The sequence below is a fragment of the Lontra canadensis genome, unplaced genomic scaffold (assembly GCF_010015895.1).
Source record: "Lontra canadensis isolate GAN:19392208 unplaced genomic scaffold, GSC_riverotter_1.0 scaffold84, whole genome shotgun sequence".
NCBI classification, from domain to species: Eukaryota; Metazoa; Chordata; class Mammalia; order Carnivora; family Mustelidae; genus Lontra; species Lontra canadensis.
Window position 1 is genome coordinate 4488167 of NW_022631078.1, and position 20479 is coordinate 4508645.

Here is a 20479-nt window from a genome sequence, read left to right on the forward strand (position 1 = left end):
CCGTTGTCCTCTTGGCCACCAGGATCCCCTCCCGCTCTGCCAGGAACCCCCCCCCCACATTCTCTCTCTCCCCCTCTCTCTCTCTCACACACACATACCCACACACACGTATACACAGAAGTACACGTGCACACCACAGGCATGAAGAGGCCATGCGACGTGGCAAGAAGCTCTACTTCAGGCACCAAGCACAGAACACAGGATCCTTGCCTGACCAATCCTGGCACCAAATTCCCTGCGCCACAGAGATGAGGGCGGGCAGGTGTGATCACACGCCCCCAGCTGTTCTAAGCACACTGAATTCTAAGACTTCCATGAAAGCTACTGAGAAGAAATACTACTTCTTCTTCTTTTTCTCCTTCTTCTTTTAAGCAGGCTCAGCGTGCAGCCCAACACAGGGCTCGATCTCACAACCCTGAGATCATGATCTGAGCTGAAATCAAGGGCCAGATGGTTAACTGACTGAGCCACCCAGGCGTCCTGAGAAGGGACACATCTTAAATATATTCCGCTGGACCCAAACCTGAGAGGATATGGGCCTGGAACTACCAAAGTTCACCATGTGGAATGGGAGAAAAATGAAGCCAAACACAGAAGACAGAACAAGATAGAGAAACAATCCCATAAAACCCTGTGCACCTGGATCCAGCCGCGCCTGAATGCAAACATCCAATAAATCCTCTTTCCTGCTTAAGCCCGTTTAGGTTATGGGCGACCTATCACTTCTAACAAAACGAGTGCTTCCGTGTTTTTTTCCTTGAAAAGTCAGTGCAGGCTGAAACACTCAATGGAAACTGCTTCAACATTCTCTACTTTAAGAAAATGATCACCACCCACACTGGTTTTCTTTTTGATTGTGGTACCAGTAAATGAACTTCATTTCCGAAAACTCTGAGGGGGAAATCTGGCTTTAGCAACAGCCACGTCATGCACCAGCCGACCTCAACCCTACACCCACACCCGGTCCTGGCGCTCTCCACAGGACGCAGCTGGAAATCCTAATTCCACAGGGGCCCCAAGGTCACTGCTCTCCCCTTGATGCGAACTTCCCTGCCAGGCTGACGACACAATCTCTTCGTGAGCCCCATCCACTTCATGTGGCCACCGTCCGCCCCTCGCCCTCTCTCTGCTCAGTGCATTTCCAAAGGCAAGATGGCTTAACAGCAACACGGAAGCACTGCGTTCAAGGGCACGAAAGCCTCCCGCTAACCCTGTGAACAACTTCTAGTTCTGCACACAGTCGTCCACATGCGCACGCATCCTACAGTCACACTCGGATCACCCGTGCATGCTGCAATCCACCCTGACTCTCACTCCCCCCGCCCCGCCCCTGAGCCATCGGCCCCGAACATCCCAGACCCCAGAACATTCAGCCCGAGGCCCAGGGCCGCCAGCAGCAGCATGGCCCAGCATGGTCTGGGGTGGGAGCCGGTGCCCGTTGCTGCAATGAGATGGGCGATTTGGGGTGCAGGGAAGAGGGGAACCACAGGACTGTGTCCAGACAGGTGTGGCCGGCAGCCCAGTCGCACAAGCGAGCTTAGCCCCAGATGTCAGCGGCTCCCAGGGTGCCACCATGCCAGGGACCCACCTATGAAGACTTTGCCAGGAGGTCTCCTGTGGGTCTAGTGAAGCCCCCAGAAACCTTCTAGAAAAACTAGCCCTCGGGGATCAAAGAACACACAAGAGGGCGCCATGGCGGGCAACGCTCAGAGAAACCCACAACGAGACATTCCGTAAGACCACCAGGCTGGCCTCTTTGCAAGTTGATGTTATTTAAAAAAAAAGAAAGACAGACACACAGTGGATCCCCAGTGAACGGCACCCATTTCTGAATCAAGCATGTGTGCTCGCTGCGATGCCTTCCGTGTTCCTCTATTCTGAACAATTCTGATAAAAACCAGGTGTGGACGGAGTGAGGGAGGTGGGCATGCGGCCCTGCCCGGCTCCAGGGCCCCGAGAAAGGCCACAGTCCCCACTTGCCAGAGCACAGAACTGAGGCTGCTAAGGTGCGAACACGGGCCCAAGGCAGCCCCCGGGGGTCTCTGTGTGCTCCTGTCTCTCTCCCCTCTCTGCCCTCTCTCTCCTGGTTCACCCTGGCACAGGGAAACCTAGGTGCTCTGCACCTCCACTTCTGGGAGCCATGGCAACAGTGACCAGCTCGGACTCCAGTTTCAGCCAGCCTCCTCCCCACACCTCTCACTGCACCCCCCCCACCCCCCCGTGCTGGGGCCGGGCCACCTGCTCCCTGCCCTGCCCCCTCCTCGGACGGCTGGGTGGCCTTGCCCAGGCTTTTCCCTCTCTGGGCTGAGATGGAGCAAGAGCCTAGTCCTTGCTGCCAGGATGCAGACACAGCCGCAGCTGCTGGTGGGACACCCTGATGCTGGTGGGAGACACTGATGGCACAAGGAAGGGGGAGCAGAGGGGCAGGCGAGGCCTCAGGAGTCACAGGCACCCCCTTCCACATTCCCCGCACACATAGGCATGTGTGCACACACACACACACACACAGGCATACTGGAGTCTCACACCCTCACGGCAGCTGGGCTGCGAGCAGCTCTGGTCAGGAAGCCCAGTGAGCTGAGAACATGGCTCACCTTTGTCATTTGTCCCGGGGCCACCCGACGAGACTGGCGGTCAGGCACAAGGGTGCCAAGGGCTGCTGCTGCTGGGGAAGGGGGGCACCCAGTCTTGTGGGGGACTTCCTGTCACCCTGTCATTCTGCTGTCCCTCACACCAGGCAAGGGGGGCTCCCACCCCCAGAGCTTCCTGAGTCCCACACGCGTCCCTTTTGTAGCTTGGACTGATACACCTGCTATGAGCCAGACCAACAGCTTGAAAGCAACCTTCTGGGGGATGTCTTGAGGGACCCACCTGACCCAGGGGAGGACACGTCTGGAACATTCTCCCTTCAAAGCCTCACGGGAGGCACTGACTACCAGAATGCGTCCAGGCTTCTTCCTGCTCCTGTGCCCTTGGGGAAAGGCCTCCCTGCGAGCGGCACAGCGGGAGGTCTTGGCAAGGAGCTGGTGGGGAGTTGGGAGTTCAAAGCCACGGAAGCCAAGACAGCTTTGTTTTTCCTCCAGAGTCTGCTTGAACCAGAGAGATACTTACTCCTCTTTACAGGCTCAAAACCTTTACCCGGACCGCCTATCTCAGAAACCACAGGTAGCTTCGTTTTGAAGTCTGCGTGCTCAGACGCGGGCATGTCACACACAACCGGGGGCAAGAGCCAGTCTGGGGGTGTGGGGGGTGCGGATCTATCTGGATGGACCCCGTGGCCATGCCCACTCCTCCAATCCTATACTTGAGAGTAAAATAAGGTTCTCCCCACCATCCTGGAGTGCTCCCGGGGTTTGCACCACAGTCTGACAGCTCCTTACCCCTGCTGCGTGGGGTCACTGGGACCCCACCCCACAAAGGACGGGAACACGGCCAGAGCAGAAGGAAGTCCGTCCCGCGGCTGCCACTAAGGAGCCCAGGAGTTCCTCTGAGAGGCCAGTGTCCTGTCCCCACCAGACACAACTGCTCTGCCTTCTCCAGGTCCAGGAGCCCAGGTGGTGCTGACTGGCCAGGAGGCATCTGGGGGAGCAGTGGGCTCTGGCACCAGGGTAAGTCTGGTCCCACTGGCCTTGTGATGGTTGATTTTTGTGTTAACTTGTCTGGGCAACAGTGCCCAGCTGTCTGGTCAAACACTAGCCTGGATGTTGCTGTGAAGGTATTTGTAGATATGACTTACAATCAGTTGACTTTGTATAAAGCTGATAATGTTCCATAGCATGGTGGGCCTCATCGAATCAGTAGAAGACCTTAACAGCAAACACAGAGGTTTTTTTCAGAGAACGGCTTCTGCCTCAAGACAACACAGAATTCCTAAGGCCCTGCAGATTTTAGATTTGCCAGTCCCCACAACCACATGAGCCAATAACTTGAAACAAAACTCTTTATATATGAGTATCTTTTGGTTCTCTGTCCCTGGAGAACCTGAGACAAATCTCTCACATACCCAGATTCCTCCTTCCCAAGGATTAACAGAATCACAAAACAGTGATCCCAGGAAGGACCGCAGTGAACATACTATGCCATCAACTGTCACTGTACAGCAGGAAAACAGGCCCAGAGACGATAAGTGACTTGTCCAAAGTCACACAGCAAGTCAGTGGAGAGCTGGATCTTAAAACCAGGTTTCCTGATTCCTGCCTAGAACCAGAATGATTCCAAATACGGTGGGAAATGTCAAACATATTCTTTTAAATGCAAAGAGGAGAGTAAACATTGGCACCTTCCCCCACCCCACCCCACCCCTTGTGCCAACCAGTTAATTTTGTCTTATCAGAATTCCTTCCAGGAAGTTCTTGAAGGTGTCAGCCTATGTTGCACCAGGACGCACCTGTGACTCCTAGGCTGGTCTCTGCAATGGGACCCCCCTTGCTCACCAAGGGTCTTAAACTGTTACTTAAACCTCACGCTACCAGCGGATTTCCTGGTGTTGATGGCCAGTCCACACCGGTGCCTTCTCGTAGGTGTGGGAGCAAACCTGTGCCCTGACGGAAAAGTACACGTTGTCTAAAACAGAGACGCCCTGCTGGGCTGACTCTATCCTTTGGGAGCTACTTGATAACTCTGCAACTGTTGACAGCGAAAGCAAGACAAAATCATTTCTCGTCTGCAGACAAGCAAATTCCATCCTGCCCAGTGGAATTCCGTGACTCCTCTCTCTTCCCGCTCCCCTTCCTCCCCTGAAATGCCCCATTCCCTCCCTTTTCACTTTCATTTCCATATTCCGGATCTGTAAATGCCTCCGCACTTCAGAACCTACTTTCAACCAGTGACAGCATCTGCCTGCTTCCCTCGTGAGTTTAATAAAATCCTTAAGATGTGTTCAAGTCTATATCCGTGTGACAGTCACAGCTGTATCCCTTTCCTAAAAATTATTTTCTTTAAGATTTTATTTATTTATTTGACAGAGAGAGATCACAAGTAGGCAGAGAGGCAGGCAGAGAGGAGAGAGAGGGAAGCAGGCTCCCTACTGAGCAGAAAGCCCAATGCAGGACTCGATCCCAGGACCCTGAGACCACCATCCGAGCTGAAGGCAGCATCTTAACCCACTGACCCACCCAGGCGCCCTCCTGGAAATTATTTTTTAATGTGACTTTGCTCCGAGCACCCTGAGCCTTGCAAGAAAGGGACCCTAAATGAGGAAAGGCACTTCTAGCCAAGCCTGCCTTCCTAACAAGATAGCAGGCTCAGGCTCAGGAGAAGAGGGCCCCCAGCCTGAGGCTTCAAGTCGGGCTTTGACTCCGCCCGCACCCCCTCACCCTGGGCATCCTTTCTCAGGTGGCTGCAGCCACAGAAACCAGGTGTCAGAGGCTTCCCCACATCCCATGCTGCTCTACCTAGCCCAGGACCCTTACACAGCCTCTTCCCTGAGCCTCGAAGTTCTTTCTGCCCCTGCATGGTGTTTTCTTCCAGCAACAATGTTTTTCCAACACCACTTCTCTGATCCTCCGACACCAACTGGGAGTCCCACAATTCAATCTTACTCTGACACAATCGACCCGGGGTCAACACAGACCCCACTGGTTAAGGGCTCAGTCCCACGAGTGACTGCCCCCATTTCAGACACCAGTCCCAGATCCCAGGTAACCAGGCTAAGGTGTACTTCGATCTGATGCAGTTACAAATTCGGGGGCTCCCACAGCCGCCATTCAGGTTCAGTAACTCAGCAGAAGACTCAGGAACTCAGGAAGGCACCTGACTTATGATCACTGGCCTGTGAGAAAGGATATGACTCAGGAACGGGCAAACAGAAGAGATGTATGGGGCAAGGAATGGGGGGTGGGGGTTTTATGCATGGAGCCTCTGTGCTCTCCCTGGGTGTACCACCCTCCCAACACCTAGAGGTGTGCTGTGGCTCACCTGCCCGGAAGCTCTCTTAGCCTCTTAGCCTCAGGGTCTCAGAGCTCTGCCCTGGTTCAGCAGGTGACTAATCACCACCAAGGGGGATGGAACTCAGGCTCCAGCCCCAGGCCCCCTCCCTGGAGCTTGAGGGGTGGGGCTGAAAGTTCTAACTCTCTAACCAGGAGTGGCGAGGGGGTCCCCTCTCTAGGGGCCCAGCCTGAGTCACCTCATTAGTTTAGGGAAGGTCAAAAGGGACCCTTTATGAATAAGAAAAGACCCTCAGAAGGGTGCCCGATTCTAGGGCGCCCTCCCTGGCCCGGAGACCAAATCTGTACTGCCCGTCCTCGTCATCCTCACCACCTGTGTCTGCAGGATTCTCCCTTTGCAACTTCTCCCACTGTTAGTGCCCCGTCCCCTCGGCCATAAATGTACTGCAGGCGAGTGCGCCCCTCATTCTGGATCCTTAGATTAACGCCACCACGGGCCTCCCTCACCGGATCAGTGTCCTGGGGGCTGGGCTGCTTCCCGGACCTGCGGACCCGGGAGCCCTAGAACTCAGTGCCGTGCAGACACTACAGTCACACTTTCTGTCCTGGGCGGTGGCTTTGAGGCACAAGCTCTGTCCCCCTCCACCCAAGTCCGCCCCATGGCAACTCCCTCTGGGGGCTCTCCATGCCGAGCCCTCTCCACCCCCCTCTCCCCCCCACCCCCCCACCCCCGAGCTGTGAGCCAGGCCTGAGGAGCCCCCACCGCATGGAGGGGTTTGGGCAGTCGGGAAGGGGGGCTGGCCCTGACTGGAGTCCTGGACCAGGACAGGCGTGCCGCAACGCGGACGTGATGCGAAAGAGATTTCAAATTGCCGGACTCGTCTGTTTATAATTCATAGCAAAATGGTTTGTTGCTGTAAAAATGCATTTGCACATTTCACAAACAGGCCCTCAAAGCAATTCTCTTAATGCAGTAGCTACAAATTAATACCTACTTACCTTGGGCAAATTAGCACTAAGTTGAATTTGAGTTGTGTGGTCGTGTGCAGGGTATACAGAGGAAGGGCTCAGCCTGTGTCTCAGAACAGGGTTCTGCTACAGGGATCTGGAAGGAGGGGAAGGTCCCTAAGCCTGTATTTCGCAGGCACCAAGGCCCAGGGAGAGGGGCTGGCACAGCCAAGGGGAAGGGGAGACAGTGTCCACATGTGAGGGGCTGGAGCCCTTGCTCCTGGCTGGGGGAAGGGGGAGGGGAAAGAAAAGGGGGAAGAGAAGGGGGAAGAAGGGGGAGGGGGAGGAGAGGGGAGAGGGGGAGGAGAAGGGGGAGGGGGAAGAAAAGGTGGAGGGGGTGAAGGGGGAGGGGAAGGAGAAGGGGGAGGGGGAGGAGAAGGGGGAGGGGGAGGAGAAGGGGGAGGGTTCACCACTGAGCTGGGATTCCAGGGTCTCTAGAGGGACCCCATAAAAAGTAATTTTTAGGGGCACCTGGATGGCTCAGTTGTTCAAGTGTCGACTCTTGATTTCAGCTGGGGTCATGATCTTAGGGTCCTGAAATGAAGCCCCTCTCTCCTGCCCCTCCGCCACTGTGCACGTACTGGGGCACTCTCTCCCCTCCCAAAAAAGTAATTTTTACACTTTTGTTTCAGCTCTGCTCCAAATTCATTAAATCTGACCCCCCCCCCCCCCCCGCCCCCCGCTACCTCACAGACAGCTCTGAGTCCCTGACGCTGGCAAGGAGACGCACCAGACTGTTTGTCCAGGCAGGAGGACCGGAAGCCCCTAGAACCTGTCCGAGATTCCCTGCTGAGACACCAGCAGCAGGATCCAAACAGGCTGCCTCCAGCTGCATGACCTTGCCCGAGGCCTGGTACTCCCAAAGGGCGAAGGAACCTGTCCCATTGTTGGGGCCCCCCGGACCCTCCTGTGGCTCTTGTAGACACCAATGTCAAGGCTCAGCTGCTCCCAGAGCCAGCTGGGCAGACAGGGCTGCTCCCTCCCCAGCAATCCTGGTGCCCTGCCTGGAGTTCCTAGGTGCTCACTCAGGTGTACACACCACCGCCTGCACAGCCCTCCCTAAGGCTAAGAGTATTCCTATCTCTCTTCTCAAAGGTTTGTTGAGGAAGCCAAGCCTGAGCCAGTCAGCACATGGCAATTTCTGGGGCCACAGGAGTGGGTGCATTCAGGTCCGTGAGGCCCCAGGAAAAGTCTTCCAGATGCTTCTGGTAAAGATCTCAAAAGAGGACCACTGGAGAAGTCTCTCTCCAAATAGCCATGTATGAAGATGAGGCCTGAAATGGCTGCAGCCGACTCGCTCCCCACTGAAGATCCAGAGGTTCATAAAAAAGGCAGGGAACTGCCAAACCCTGATCAAGCCATACCTGATCTCCACACTGTCACCAGACCACTTCAGCTACATAGGCCAATATATCACCCAGTTCAGAAATGGGTTTTCTCTTCATTATAATCAAAAGCCTCCTGATGCCCCGGTTGCCCCACCCACCCAAGCCCCACCTTCCCAAGGCTGGTAGAGGGCCTTCCTCTGAGCTCTGGCAGCCACAAGCTCCATCATAGCCCTCCTCAGACTGCACCATGTGTCTGTGTGTCCTTGACCCATCCCCATAAGTTCACTGACAGCCAGGCCAAGTCCGACTCACCCCAGAGGCCCAACATTTACCATTCCCAGGGCTGGGAGTGTCTGTTGAACAAGAGAACAGACAAAAGGCACACCCACAAACAGCATTCAAGCCCTCCCTAGCGGGGTCTGACCAACAGTTCAAGGTCACTCCCCCTGCTGGCCTCACTCACTCCATTGCCCACCATCCAGGCTGCTCTGTCCCTGGAGAGGACATAGCTGGGGCCACTGCCAGAGTCTCCATCATACAACTCAGACCCATCAGGGCGGAGGAGCCTTGGGACCTCTCCTCTCCTATGGGATGCTCAGCCCCATGCTCTCCACCCTCAGACCCATAGCTCTGGCCCAGACCACTCTCCCCGAGTGCTGGTCTTCCAACTACCCAACCCATAATCTCCTGACATCCTCTGAGCACCAACACCTGCCTGTAGTTCTTGGAATAAAATTCAAACCCCCGCAAACACCTGAAAGACTGGCTCTTCATGCCTGGGCCCCGCCACCACCTCAGGCCCTCGCCACACAACCCCCTTGCCCCACGTCAGGCTCTGTGCTCAGCAGAAATTGAGGTGCTCAGGAAGTTGCCCCACTTCCTGCCCCGTGCAGCCACACGGGCCTCAAGTCCATCTGAGGTTGCCCCTCAAATGCTTCAAGCTGTTCCTGCCCCAGGGCCTTTGCACATGCTGTCTTGGCTACCTGGAACCTACGGCTCCTGCAGGGAGTAAGGGATCCATATATGGTTTCTATTATTACCACTGGCTCAAGTTCAATTCAATGATTCAATCAGGGGGCGGGGGGGGGGGGGGGTGTGGATGGCGGGGTTGGTAGAACATGCAACTCTTGGTCTAGAGGTGGTTAAGTTCAATCCTCATGTTGGGTACAGAGATTTAAAAGTAAAATCTTTAAAGGGGATCCTGGTCACATAACTCAGTTTAAGGGCCCAACTCTTGATTTCAACTCAAGTCATGATCCCAGGGTTGGGAGACTAAGCCCCACGGCAGGCTCTGTGCTCAGCAGGGAGTCAGCCTGAGACTCTCTCCCGGTCTCTGCCCCTCCACCCCACCCTGTGCTCTCTCACTCTCTAAATAAATAAAACTTAAAAAAAATAAAATCCTTAAAAATAATAATAATAATACAATCTGAATTCAAATCTACCTGCTCCATTGCCTCCTGGGAAACTGAAGTGGGACCCACGGAGCCCTGGTAAACCCACCAACTTCTGCCATCAGACGCCTCTTTATAGAAAGATCCGGTGACAGTGAGGCCAGACCAAATACTGACTTCCCCTCAATGTGGCCAGAGGAAAAAAAAAATGCCCCAGGTCCCAGGAGACGGTCAGGCCACTCTACCTGCCAGAGCCAGGGACCTGGCTCTGCTCCCCTCGGTACCCAGTCCCTGAGCCAGCTGCCGTGAGCAGCAGGGACAGGGTGAGATGGGCTCATTCCCGTCCCAGTCATCCGTCGTCACAGGTGGACGATGCCCTGGCCTCTGGGTGACCTCAACATGCATACCTCCGTGCCAACCTCCCATCCATTTTCCAGTTCAATGGCTGCCTCCTCCAGGATGCCCTCCTTGGCCTCCCACTAGCCCCCGGCTTCGCTCTGGGTCCCCTGTGGGCAGGGAGTGTGGAGATGGCTGTCCACAGGAGGAGCTGGGTTCAGGCCAACGTACCCTATGTCCCTGTTCACCCGCCCCCTGCCCACAGTGTTAGGTTAAGGAATGGTTAGTCCCTGTATTAAAGGAGAAACCCACAAACAAGGTCCCCAAATTGCCAACAGAGACCGACCAAAGGATGTTGAGCCTTAATTTAAATTTTGAGTTCTCACCTGGACGCATGTTAACACTGCATTTCACAGACGCCCAGAAGACAAAAACCTCCAAGTCTGTGGCCACCAGATGGCCAAGGCCAGGTCCCCACCCCACAGGAATTCCTCCCCTGTGCTCACTTCCTGAGGATTCCACAGGCCCTTCTCCAGGGGCCTGGGGAGCCCCTCTGCAAACACACACCCTCCAAGCCAGTGCTGAGGTCAGTGACCCCACGCTAGGGCTTGAGAACAGGGAAAGGGGCCAGGGCCTCTCCTCCAACTGATTCTGGAGACTGACAAGCCGCACGATCTAAGTTTCTGGCCCACTAACTCCTGGCCTTCCATTCCGTGTGCTGACCCAGCCAGAGCCCTGGGTCTGAATCAGCCTAGCACCCGCTCAGCCTCAGTTTTCTCATCTATGAAATGGAAAGATGAGTCCTACCTCCCTGGTTTGGGGTGAGAGGGGCTGACAGGCCTGTACAGTGTCCAACCCAGCCAAATGGGAGGCCATGAATTAGGGGAGGAAAATGGGGGGGGAGGGAAAGTTTGGACTGAGACAGCCCAGCCATACCGAAACAGGACAATGGAGGAGAGAAGTGGAGGGGAAGGGGTCGGGGTGAGAAAGGGGAGGAGTGGAGGGAGGGATGCAGGGGAAGGGGGAGGAGAGGAGGGGAGAAGGGGGAGGAGGGGAAGGCCCCCAGAGAAGGCTGGGGAGAAGGGAAGGGAGGAGCTGAGTGGAGGGAGAGAGGAGGGGAGCAGGAAGGGAGAGGTGTAGGGCAAAAAGAGAGGGCCTGCAAGCAGCAAGAAAGAGGAGAGGCGAGGAGGGCAGGAAAGAAGGCCTGGAACAGGGAAAGGGGGTGCGGCGGGGGGGGGGGGGGGGGGGGGGGGGGGAGGCGGGGAGAAGGCCCGGAGCATGGAGCTGGTGAAGGAGGGGGAGAAAAGGAGGGCTCAGGCCCAGAGCAGGGAGGGGAGGGGTGAGGGAGAGGAGAGGAAGGGCGCAGGGTGGGGAGGAGGTGCAAGGGAGGAGGGGCAGGGAGCAAGGAGGGGAGTGGGTGCAAGGAGGGAGGGCAAGGGACACGGCTCGGCTCGGCGCGGCCGCTGGGTTCGCCCGCGTCCTTATGCCGCGTCACGTGTCGCCGCGCCCACCTGAGCGGTGACGCAGTGCGCCCGCCGGCTCACACCCGCGGAACCGCGTGGCGTCCCCACGCGAGGCACAGGCGGGCTCCCGCCCGCGGACGCCAGGCCTTACCTGCCACGGCCCCGCGGGCTCCTCACCTGGGCTCGGCGGCGCCGCGACTCACCTGGCCCCGCCCCGGAAGTGGCCCCCAACCGGGCCCGCCCCCGCCCCGCCCCCGCCCCGCCCCTGCCCGCGCGGCGCGGCTCCTCGGGAGCGGTGGCTCCCCGGGGTCGCGCGGGGCTGGGCGGGGCCGGGAGCGCGTGGCGCAGGTGAGCCCGCGTGCTGGGCGGGGCTCGAGCTCCGAACCCCTCTCCCTTAGCTCCGGAGGCGCCCCCGAGGCTAGCCTCGTTCAAGGCCCCGCTTGGCACAGCCCCCACCCCTGGGGCTGACGCTTTCCTCGAGGATCCACTTCCCTATTTTAGGGACAGGCAAAGTGAGGTGCGGAGCAGGGAGATTCGAGGAACCGAGAAGACACATTCAATAAAAATCTCCCAAAGAGTCCTCTGGGCCAAGAGCCGCCTTCCCGGGACTGCGATGGGGCCCGCTGTTGAGCTCAGAATTCCCCAGAGAGAGCGGCGGGGCAATCCCGGAGGCGGCCCTGACCCATTCTGAGGAGCACGGAAGACTTCCTGGAAGAGGTGACCAAGACTTGGGTCTCTAAAGGGTCCCTGGGGGCCAAGTGGTGCATTTCTGTCTCTGGGAGCTGTTACTGTTCTGACCCGCAGTATGCCCCAGGGCCGAGTTTGAACCCCCTTTTCGCCTACACTCCCTCTGATCTCATCCAGCGCCCTGCTTTTGATATGGTCTATACCCCCAATGATCCCTAACTTCTATCTCCAGACCCGAGTCCTGCCTCTAAACCGCCCACCTGACATCTCCATGGGGGGAGGGGCGTGGCCTGAGCGGAGAGCGCCAGCTCTTCCCGGGGCTTCTTGTCTCATTCTCCGGGGCCGTTGTCCAAACGCTTAGGGGTCATCCTTGGCTCCTCTCCAGCTCTCACGTCCCATACGTGGTCCCTCAGCAAGCCCAGATGCATTTTACTTCTAAATCGGTGCCCCCACTTTTCCCCCCTACACTGGCCCAAAGGGATCAAGCCCCACCAGCTCCTCTCAGGTGGCTCCTGCGACAGACTCCTCCCACGGGGCCCTCCCTGCTCTGCCCGGCCTCTTTGGCCTCGACACAGCAGCCAGAGGATCCTTCCCTTGCCCCAGCTCCAGTGCTCCCCTTCCTCCTCTCCCCACTTCCCTTCTGGGGGAGGAAAGGCGGGGAGGGACAAGCAGCTCCACAATCCCAGGCTGCTTTGCATGGAAGGTTGCACAGCTGCTGGTGTCGCAGGTGCGATGGGCTCTGTAAGTGCCCAGGAGCCTCCAACAGCAGCCAAGATAACCAATCAGGCATACTGACCTCTCTCCACCTCCAGCAGGATATGTGAGTGCAGATGTCAGTCGGCACAATATTACTCCTCTTAACCAGTGATGCTTATGAGGTTCTCGAAGTAACTGGGCCTAAGCTCAGTCAACACAGGCCTTCTTCATGCTATGGCGAGCAGTTCAGGCCAGTCCAGCTGGAATAGTTGGTGGAAAAGAGGTCCTGCTTTTTCCTTTTCTCTCCCCCAACCTAGATGAGGCGCATCAGTGCACTAGAGACACTGGGCCATCCTGTGACCACAGAGATATAGGCAAAGAGATCTGAACAGAGACGGCAAGGAACTGAGTCCTTGCTGACAGCGACGAGCCCCTTGATCAAACCTGTCCTGAAGCCTGTCAGACCTCTGGACATTCTGGTTTGATGCTCCAATAAATTCTCTCATTGTTGAAGCTAGTTTAGAGTTTTCTGATTCTTACAACCCAAAGCATCCTCTGATAACATTTATTTAACTAAATTGCAGAATTTCTCTCCTGACAATTCTAGCAGGAAAAAAAAAAAAAGAAAGAAAGAAAAAAAGAAAAAAAGAAAGAAAAACAAACCCAGGGAAGGCCTCCGATTGGCTGAGTCTAAGACACATAACCATTCCAGGAATGGGAAAGGAGTTAGACCAAGACCTTAACCTCCCCAAAGTCAAGACAGTCAGCTTCATGCCAGTTTTGCTAATGATAACCATGAAGGAAATGAATATGGATTATGTAGACAGAACCAGTGCCCAGCTCTAAACGCTGGTTGTTCCCATTCCATGGCAGGCTGTTTGCTCACTGCCTGCCCCAATCAATGTGGATGAAAGAATGATTCCAGTTTCCTTCTAGTGTTGAAAGAGGATTCCCACGGCCTCCATGCTGACCTCTGTCTGGACCTTCTGACTAAGTTCTTTCCAGCGCATCTCTTAACTTCCACAAAAGACCCTGCAGGCAAAGCATTCCCCGATGGGAACCAAAACTACCCCCTCAAGCAACAGGGCCCACCCTGAGCCAGCAAGTCTCCCGGGTAACTGAGCCCGTGACAATGACTGGCCTGACCTGTATGGCCCACTTGCACCTTCCCACCGATCTTTGTCCCACCTTTTCCCTCCGTAAACCTGGACATCTTTCCAGCTCTTTGGGGGCAGTGTTTGAGATATCAGGGCGCTGTCTTCCTGGCGTCAGCCTCGCTGACATAAACTCCTTTCCTGTGTCACTGCCGATCTTCTCCAGGCCTCAGGCTCTTGTCGGCAGTGAATGACAGCACCCTGTCTTTTTGTGTCGCCGGACTCAGTTGCTCTTGCTTCCCAGTATGCCCAAGGAGCATCCCATTACCCAAGTAGCTGCCTTTTCGTGTGCAAAGAATTTGTAACCTCCTCACCAGCCAGCCTGTTCAACTAACATAATACACCTGCAAATTATTATTACATCCCCTCCTTGTTCCCAGAGGGCTCCAGGTAGCGAGGAAGGCACTTCGGGGCTAAGTTCTCACACAAGTGTGTGTCTGAGCCTCTGGACGGAGCAGGAATGCGCCCATTTCAACACCAAGGACTTGCTCTCAAAACATGACAATGACATCAATTTATTTATTTTTTAAAAGATTTTATTTATTTATTCGACAGAGAGAGACACAGCGAGAGAGGGAACACAAGCAGGGAGAGTGGGAGAGGGAGAAGCAGGCTTCCTAATGTGGGGCTCGATCCCAGGACCCCAGGATCATGACCTGAGCCGAAGGCAGACGCCAAACGACTGAGCCACCCAGGCGCCTCAAGGATTTGATTCATATTAGCGACTCACACACGGGATCGGGTTGATCTAGTGCTTGGTGCCACATTTCTCTTTTCCTTTTTGGGAGGCAAATGTCTTTTTTAGTATGAATGCAAGATCGGTCCCCCATGAAAGAGGAACAATTTGTAGGTTTTCTGTTTTAAAAAGCAACTTTGGGCAGAAGTCAGAGAAAACATCCTCCAGTTGATGTGCGGCTGGCCCCATAATTTCATGGTATCAAGACGTGGAAGGGGAATGCCACCCTCCTCGCAGTTGTGTTTGTATAAACCTCATACAAATTCCACAACTATAGCTTAGTGATAATAAAATATGTACAATAAAGCAATAATACAGAATGATTAGAGGGAAACAATGCAGGTGTGTTCCGCCATTCATGGTAAAAGGAAAGAGAAACAGAAAGGAACAGTAAAACCCGGGCTGGTCCCGTTTGGTTCTTTTTTCTGTTTTTCCCCAAGTGCATCTAATCAGCAAGGCAGCAGTTACTCATTTCCTTTTGTTGCTATAACAATAACTCCGTGCATTTCAAATGCTTTGCAATAGAAGACAAAGAATAATAATGCGAAACGAAGGAATTACATCTGAATGGCATTATTCCCGGCTTTATTAAATTTGCTCTTACAAATGTTTATGAAGTCGGAGATTTGGCTCTCCCCCAAGCAGCAAATTCCACATTAATAAGCACTGGGGGTTGGAGAGCTTGAAGGAAGAAGGAAATAAAGATCCTTTGGTCCAATGTCTTAGGCTTCACATTTGTTTTCTTGCAAATTAACTCTCCCTGCCAGCTGCTGGAGCCAAGACTTGCTCCGCTTTGAACCTTATTAAAACCTGGAAACCAGAATTTCCCTGCTGAATGTGGGCGCGGCGGCTGGACGCAGCCTAAAGGGATCTAGATCCTCTAGATAGCCGTCCCACTCCTCTCATTCAAGGCCGGGCCCCTGAGACCCATCGAGGCCAGGAGGCTTCTTCCCTGCAGCTGTCAGGACCCTCCATCCACCCTCCTAGCCTGCGCCCGCACGCGTTTCAGATCAAATGTGTCTGGTTGTTAGTCCTCACTGCGAACTGCGACGACCCTTGTGGACCCTCCATGAGGTTCACCATGTTTTCTGGGATCCTTTGGTCCTAACTGTTGAAATCCTTTTGATTTGCAACCGAGCAGGCCATGCTCGTGATGCCCTATTTGACATCAGAGTGGGACACTGGTTGTGCCTTCTGGCCCCCGTGCACCTTTCACCTTTCACCCCTGCTACACTGGGATTCTCACTCTTCCTAATCTTTCTGCACAAGGTGGCCAGACAACGGGTTTACCTGGCCTCCTTTGCAACCAAGGCCCAGACGACAACTTAGGCTCCACCATTGTGATGTACGTGCTTAGGGAGGAACCAGTCTGGGAATATATTACAGTGGAAAGGGCAGCAGGGCGATGTGCAGTGTGGGGGGTGGGGGAGGCTGCAGTGGCTACACGTACTTGGAACATGATTGCTATCAGTCCTGGTGGCAGCTGTGGGTTCAGTCCAGGGCAACTGGAACATCTCTGTGCAGTGGGGGCATCCCTGTGCAGTGGGGCCATCTCTGTGCAGTGGGGACATCCCTGTGCAGTGGGGGCATCTCTGTGCAGTGGGGGCATCTCTGTGCAGTGAGGGCATCCTTGTGAAGTGGGGGCATCTCTGTGGAGCATCCCTGTGCAGTGGGGGCATCCCTGTGCAGTGAGGGCATCCCTGTGCAGTGGGAGCATCTCTGTGCAGTGGGGGTATCCCTGTGCAGTGAGCGCATCCCTGTGCAGTGGGGACATCCCTGTGCAGTGGGGGCATCCCTGTGCAGTGGGGGCATCTCTGTGCAGTGGGGGTGTCCCTGAGCAGGGACTGCAGTAGCGGCTGTTTTCCCACCAGGTCTGTCCTTTGGGGTGAGTTGAGGCACTGTTCCTGGAAGGGAACAGTACCTCAGTGTTGGCTCTCCCACCTACCGACAACTCTGGGATCTCCCAAAATCCTTTAACGAACTCCTGCGTAATCAGCCAGAATCTGCTTCAGCTGCTTGCAAATGAGAACCCCGCCCAATTCCACGGCCTCCTGTCTTACGTTCCTCTTCCCCCGCCAAACACAGACTGACATAAATCCCCATAGTGAAAACAGAAAGTCAGCATGAGAAATTCTTCTTGTGATGATGTGGATGATACTTTACGTTTTTATAGCTTTTTACAGCCTATTAAAGCAGTTCTGAGCTCTAAGCAAACACATCAGTCCATGAGGAAAAGCGTTCTTGGGGAAGACCATCCGTTTATTATTAAGCCATTATCACTTGCAGATCAAAACCCATTAAGTGCTTGTCTGCCCCATTCTGTCACATGCGAGGAGCTGCTGAATCAGGGACGCTGGTGTCTGGGAGCTTATGTTCTTATACTCGCGCTCCGCATGTGTCCACGGTGCATGCACAAGCCGAGAACCATCACTGAGCTCATGGAATTTTATATTTGGAAAAATCCTTGCTGCAGATGCCAGACACTGAGGATGGAGGACTTGCCTAACATCATACAGCAAGGTAGCGACCTATTCAGGATGAGAACCCTGGGGCCCGGCTCCACCCAGGAGGGCCCGCAACACGCGTAAACACATTAACCCGCCTACCCCACTCAGCCTTCTCCCCGATCACCAACCGCTTTCCTCTAGCGTATCTGGGAAAGCAGAGTGTATCAGCCAGCTCAAGCCGGGTCATGCAACAGTAATAAACATCCCCCCATCTCAGGGGCTCACAGAGACTCAGTCTATTTCCCACTCACACCTTGTCTGCAAGACCCCACCTTGCAGAGCAGCCCCCTCTGGAATCCTGCCGATCACCAGGCAGAGGGGAGGTGAGATCCTGAGAGTCTCCACCTGGCAACTCCAAAGGGCCCCACGTCCCTTCTGCATAGAGCTCGTTGGCCCGGGCCGGTCACGTGGCCCCACCTGCTGCAAGGAGGCAAGAAGTATGGGCCTTCGGTGTGCTCAGGGGGTGGAGCGTGGAAGAGCATCATGATATTAGGGGCTTGTCTGGCTGATGTTCCCCTGAATCCCCAAGGTCACTGCTGGACACTCCTGGAGCTCGGGGACCAAGTCCCTCACTGGAATAACGCCCCAACCCCCACTCAGGCCTCAACCAGGGGCCAGTGCAGGGCACTGCACACTCCCTGAAGGAGATGCTGCAGGGAGGGAAGGAGGGCTTTCTCTTTACTCCCTCCCATCCTTCCTCCTTCCTCCCTTCCTCCTTCCTAACCCTTTCTAACGGTGGAGTACATTCTCACGGCATGGTGTGAGCGGGAAGAACTCTTCATCTTGCAAAGCTGAAACTGCCCCTGTTAGACCCCAACACCCCATTCTCCTCCCCACGCCCCTGCTGACCACCCGTCTACTTTCTGTCTCTATGAGTTTGACGACTCTAGGGGCTTCGCATAACAGGGAATCCTGCAGACTTTGTCCTTCCGTGACTGGTGTATTTCACTGAGCATAAGGCCCTCCAGGTTCGTCCATGTCGCGGCAGGCGTCGGGATCTCCTTCCGTGGGGGCCTCCCTACTCCATGGTGTGGGAGGAGCGCATTTGGCCCATCTGCTCATCCGTCGATGGGCGGCCTGGGTTGCTCCCACCTTCAGGCGACTGGGAATTATGCTGCTATGAACATGCAAACGTTATTTCAAGTACCACTTTCAGCCGTTCTGGGTTTACACCTAGCAGTCTTTCTTTTAAATTATAGGCCAAATATTACTTTCACGGTCGAGAGGGAGATCACAAACAAGTCAAATCTTTAGAGGCACGTGCCAGGTGCCCAGGCTTTCTCCCGTATCCCAGAGTTCCCCCTCCTTCGCTGGGGGCATCCTCGGCTTCGGATAGCTCCGCCGCGAGGGAACCCCTCCTCCCTCTCCCTCCAGAACACAGGCCTCCTCCCACCTGTGATTCCTGCGCCCTGTGGCGTCTTCCTAAATGCAGGAGTTGGTCCTTCCAGACACTGACACCACGGAGAGCAAAGCGGGCACTTCGGAGGCTTGTGGTCCAAGGCCATCCCCACGGAGGTCTCCTGCTAGTGGGTGTCTGTTGTGGGACGCACACACACACACCCCAAAGCAAATGTTTCCTCTCAGAAGGGGTGCAGGCAGGCGAAGACACTAGGAAGGCTCCAATGGCAACATCCCCCCGCCCCGCCGTTTTCCTAAACGTCATGGGGTGGGCAGGGCTCCCATGACTGGGCTGGGTTTGTGGCCCCATGGTGACCCTCCTTTGACTTCTGGGATGGGCCTTGGGGGTCTTGCTGCCTGAGAAATGGACCCATCACCTCACCAGGGTGCTGTGGATGGCTCCATGTCCCCTGAAAACGTGTATGATGGAGCCAGAACCACGAGAATGACTGCTTGGAGATGGGGTCCCCAAGGACGTAACTAAGGTTAAATGGGGTCATGGGGTGGTCCTGACCCTATAGGATTAGTGTCCTGAAGGAGAGACATGAGGAGCTCTCTGTCCACCAGCTGAGGACACAGTGAGAAGGTGACTGTCTGCAAGCCAGGAAGACAGTCCTTACCGGAACCTGATGGTGTGGCCCCCCGATCTTGGGCTTCCAGACTCGGGAGGTGTGGGAAATGAATGCCTGCTGCTTACGGCTCCCAGCCTGTGATATCTGTACGTGGGGGGAACTGACTAAGACACGGAGCCCCAGCAAAATGCAGGCAGGTGCCTCGAACGACCATTTATCTGCCCCTCTGTTAGGGTGGCATTGGGCGGAGGGTTCTCTGGGGCGGTGGGAGGGCGCCAGGGGATATCTGTGACCCTCCTTTGCAAGAACCACACCCTCCCTGCCACGGGGAGGGAGGCCTCTCTCCAGGAAGCATGTGAGTGTGTGCATGCGTGCAATGTGTGTGTGAGTGGGTGGCCGTCAGCATGCCCACGCATGCATGTGAGTGTGTCTGTGAGTCCGCGTGTGTGCGTGTGTGTGTGTCTGAGAGATAAGACAGCATAGCCCTGACCTGGGCAAAGGCACCGATAGCAAGGTGGGGACACGCCGGAGGGCCCTCCCGCTGCTAGGCTCTGGATCCGGAGTCTGGGGCTGGGGGTGGGCAGGGCATGTGCAGCCTGGGGAGGCCACAGAGACTCAGAGAGAAGAAGAGGAATTTCAGCAGCAGGGGTAAGTGGGTGAGTGACCCTGCCTGCCACAAGTGTTCCCTTCTCCCTGAGGCTGCAGCGGCAGCTGGGGGAGAGGCGGGGCTGGGGGGGGCTCCTGTTCCAGGAGGACACCTGAGGCACCACCCAGCCCCCCACCAAGAGGTGGAGGCCAGGGGAACCCAGATGGACTCCTTGAATACGATATCGCGGGCCTCCCACGGTCTCAGGATGGCTGGTTCCAGGCACACGGAAGTTGATTCTGGAACTCCTGTGGGGGGAGGGGAGACCGTTGGCTGTTGTGAGTGTGTGTGCCCGCGGGACTTGTATCCTCGGGAGCACAGGTCCTCCGTGTGACGGGGCAGCGATGAAATCTAGTGTAACTCCGAGAGGGGCGTTTTCCCCGGCCCCTCCTCTGCAGGACGAGGACCATGGTGTGGGGGTCTCCCATCCGCTGTCCCCGCTGCCAGGAGCAGCACCGGGAGGCAGCCATCAACGGGGACAGCTTGGCCAGCTGGGCATAGCCGCCTGTTCAAGGTTCGAATAGACTGGGGGGCGGACACTCCCGGGGGCTTGAACCTGAGACCCCGAAGGGTGTGCCCTGCCCCTCCATGTCCCTGCCCGGCTGGCCCAGACTGAGCTCCAGGAAGGCCGGAGGTGTCTACCCGTTCTCCTGTGAAGTTTGGGGGCGTGTA

General features: G+C 55.7%; 1 protein-coding gene across 1 annotated transcript in view; it reads right to left on the minus strand.

Annotated features, from left to right (window-relative positions):
* ARHGAP8 (Rho GTPase activating protein 8) overlaps positions 1 to 11598 on the minus strand; it is a 55017-nt gene extending 43419 nt beyond the window's left edge. Inside the window, exon 1 of the mRNA XM_032882797.1 lies at positions 11589 to 11598. The gene's annotated coding sequence lies outside the window, so the exon portion shown is untranslated. The remainder of the gene's footprint in view (positions 1 to 11588) is intronic.
* Between the last annotated feature and the right edge of the window lie 8881 nt (positions 11599 to 20479).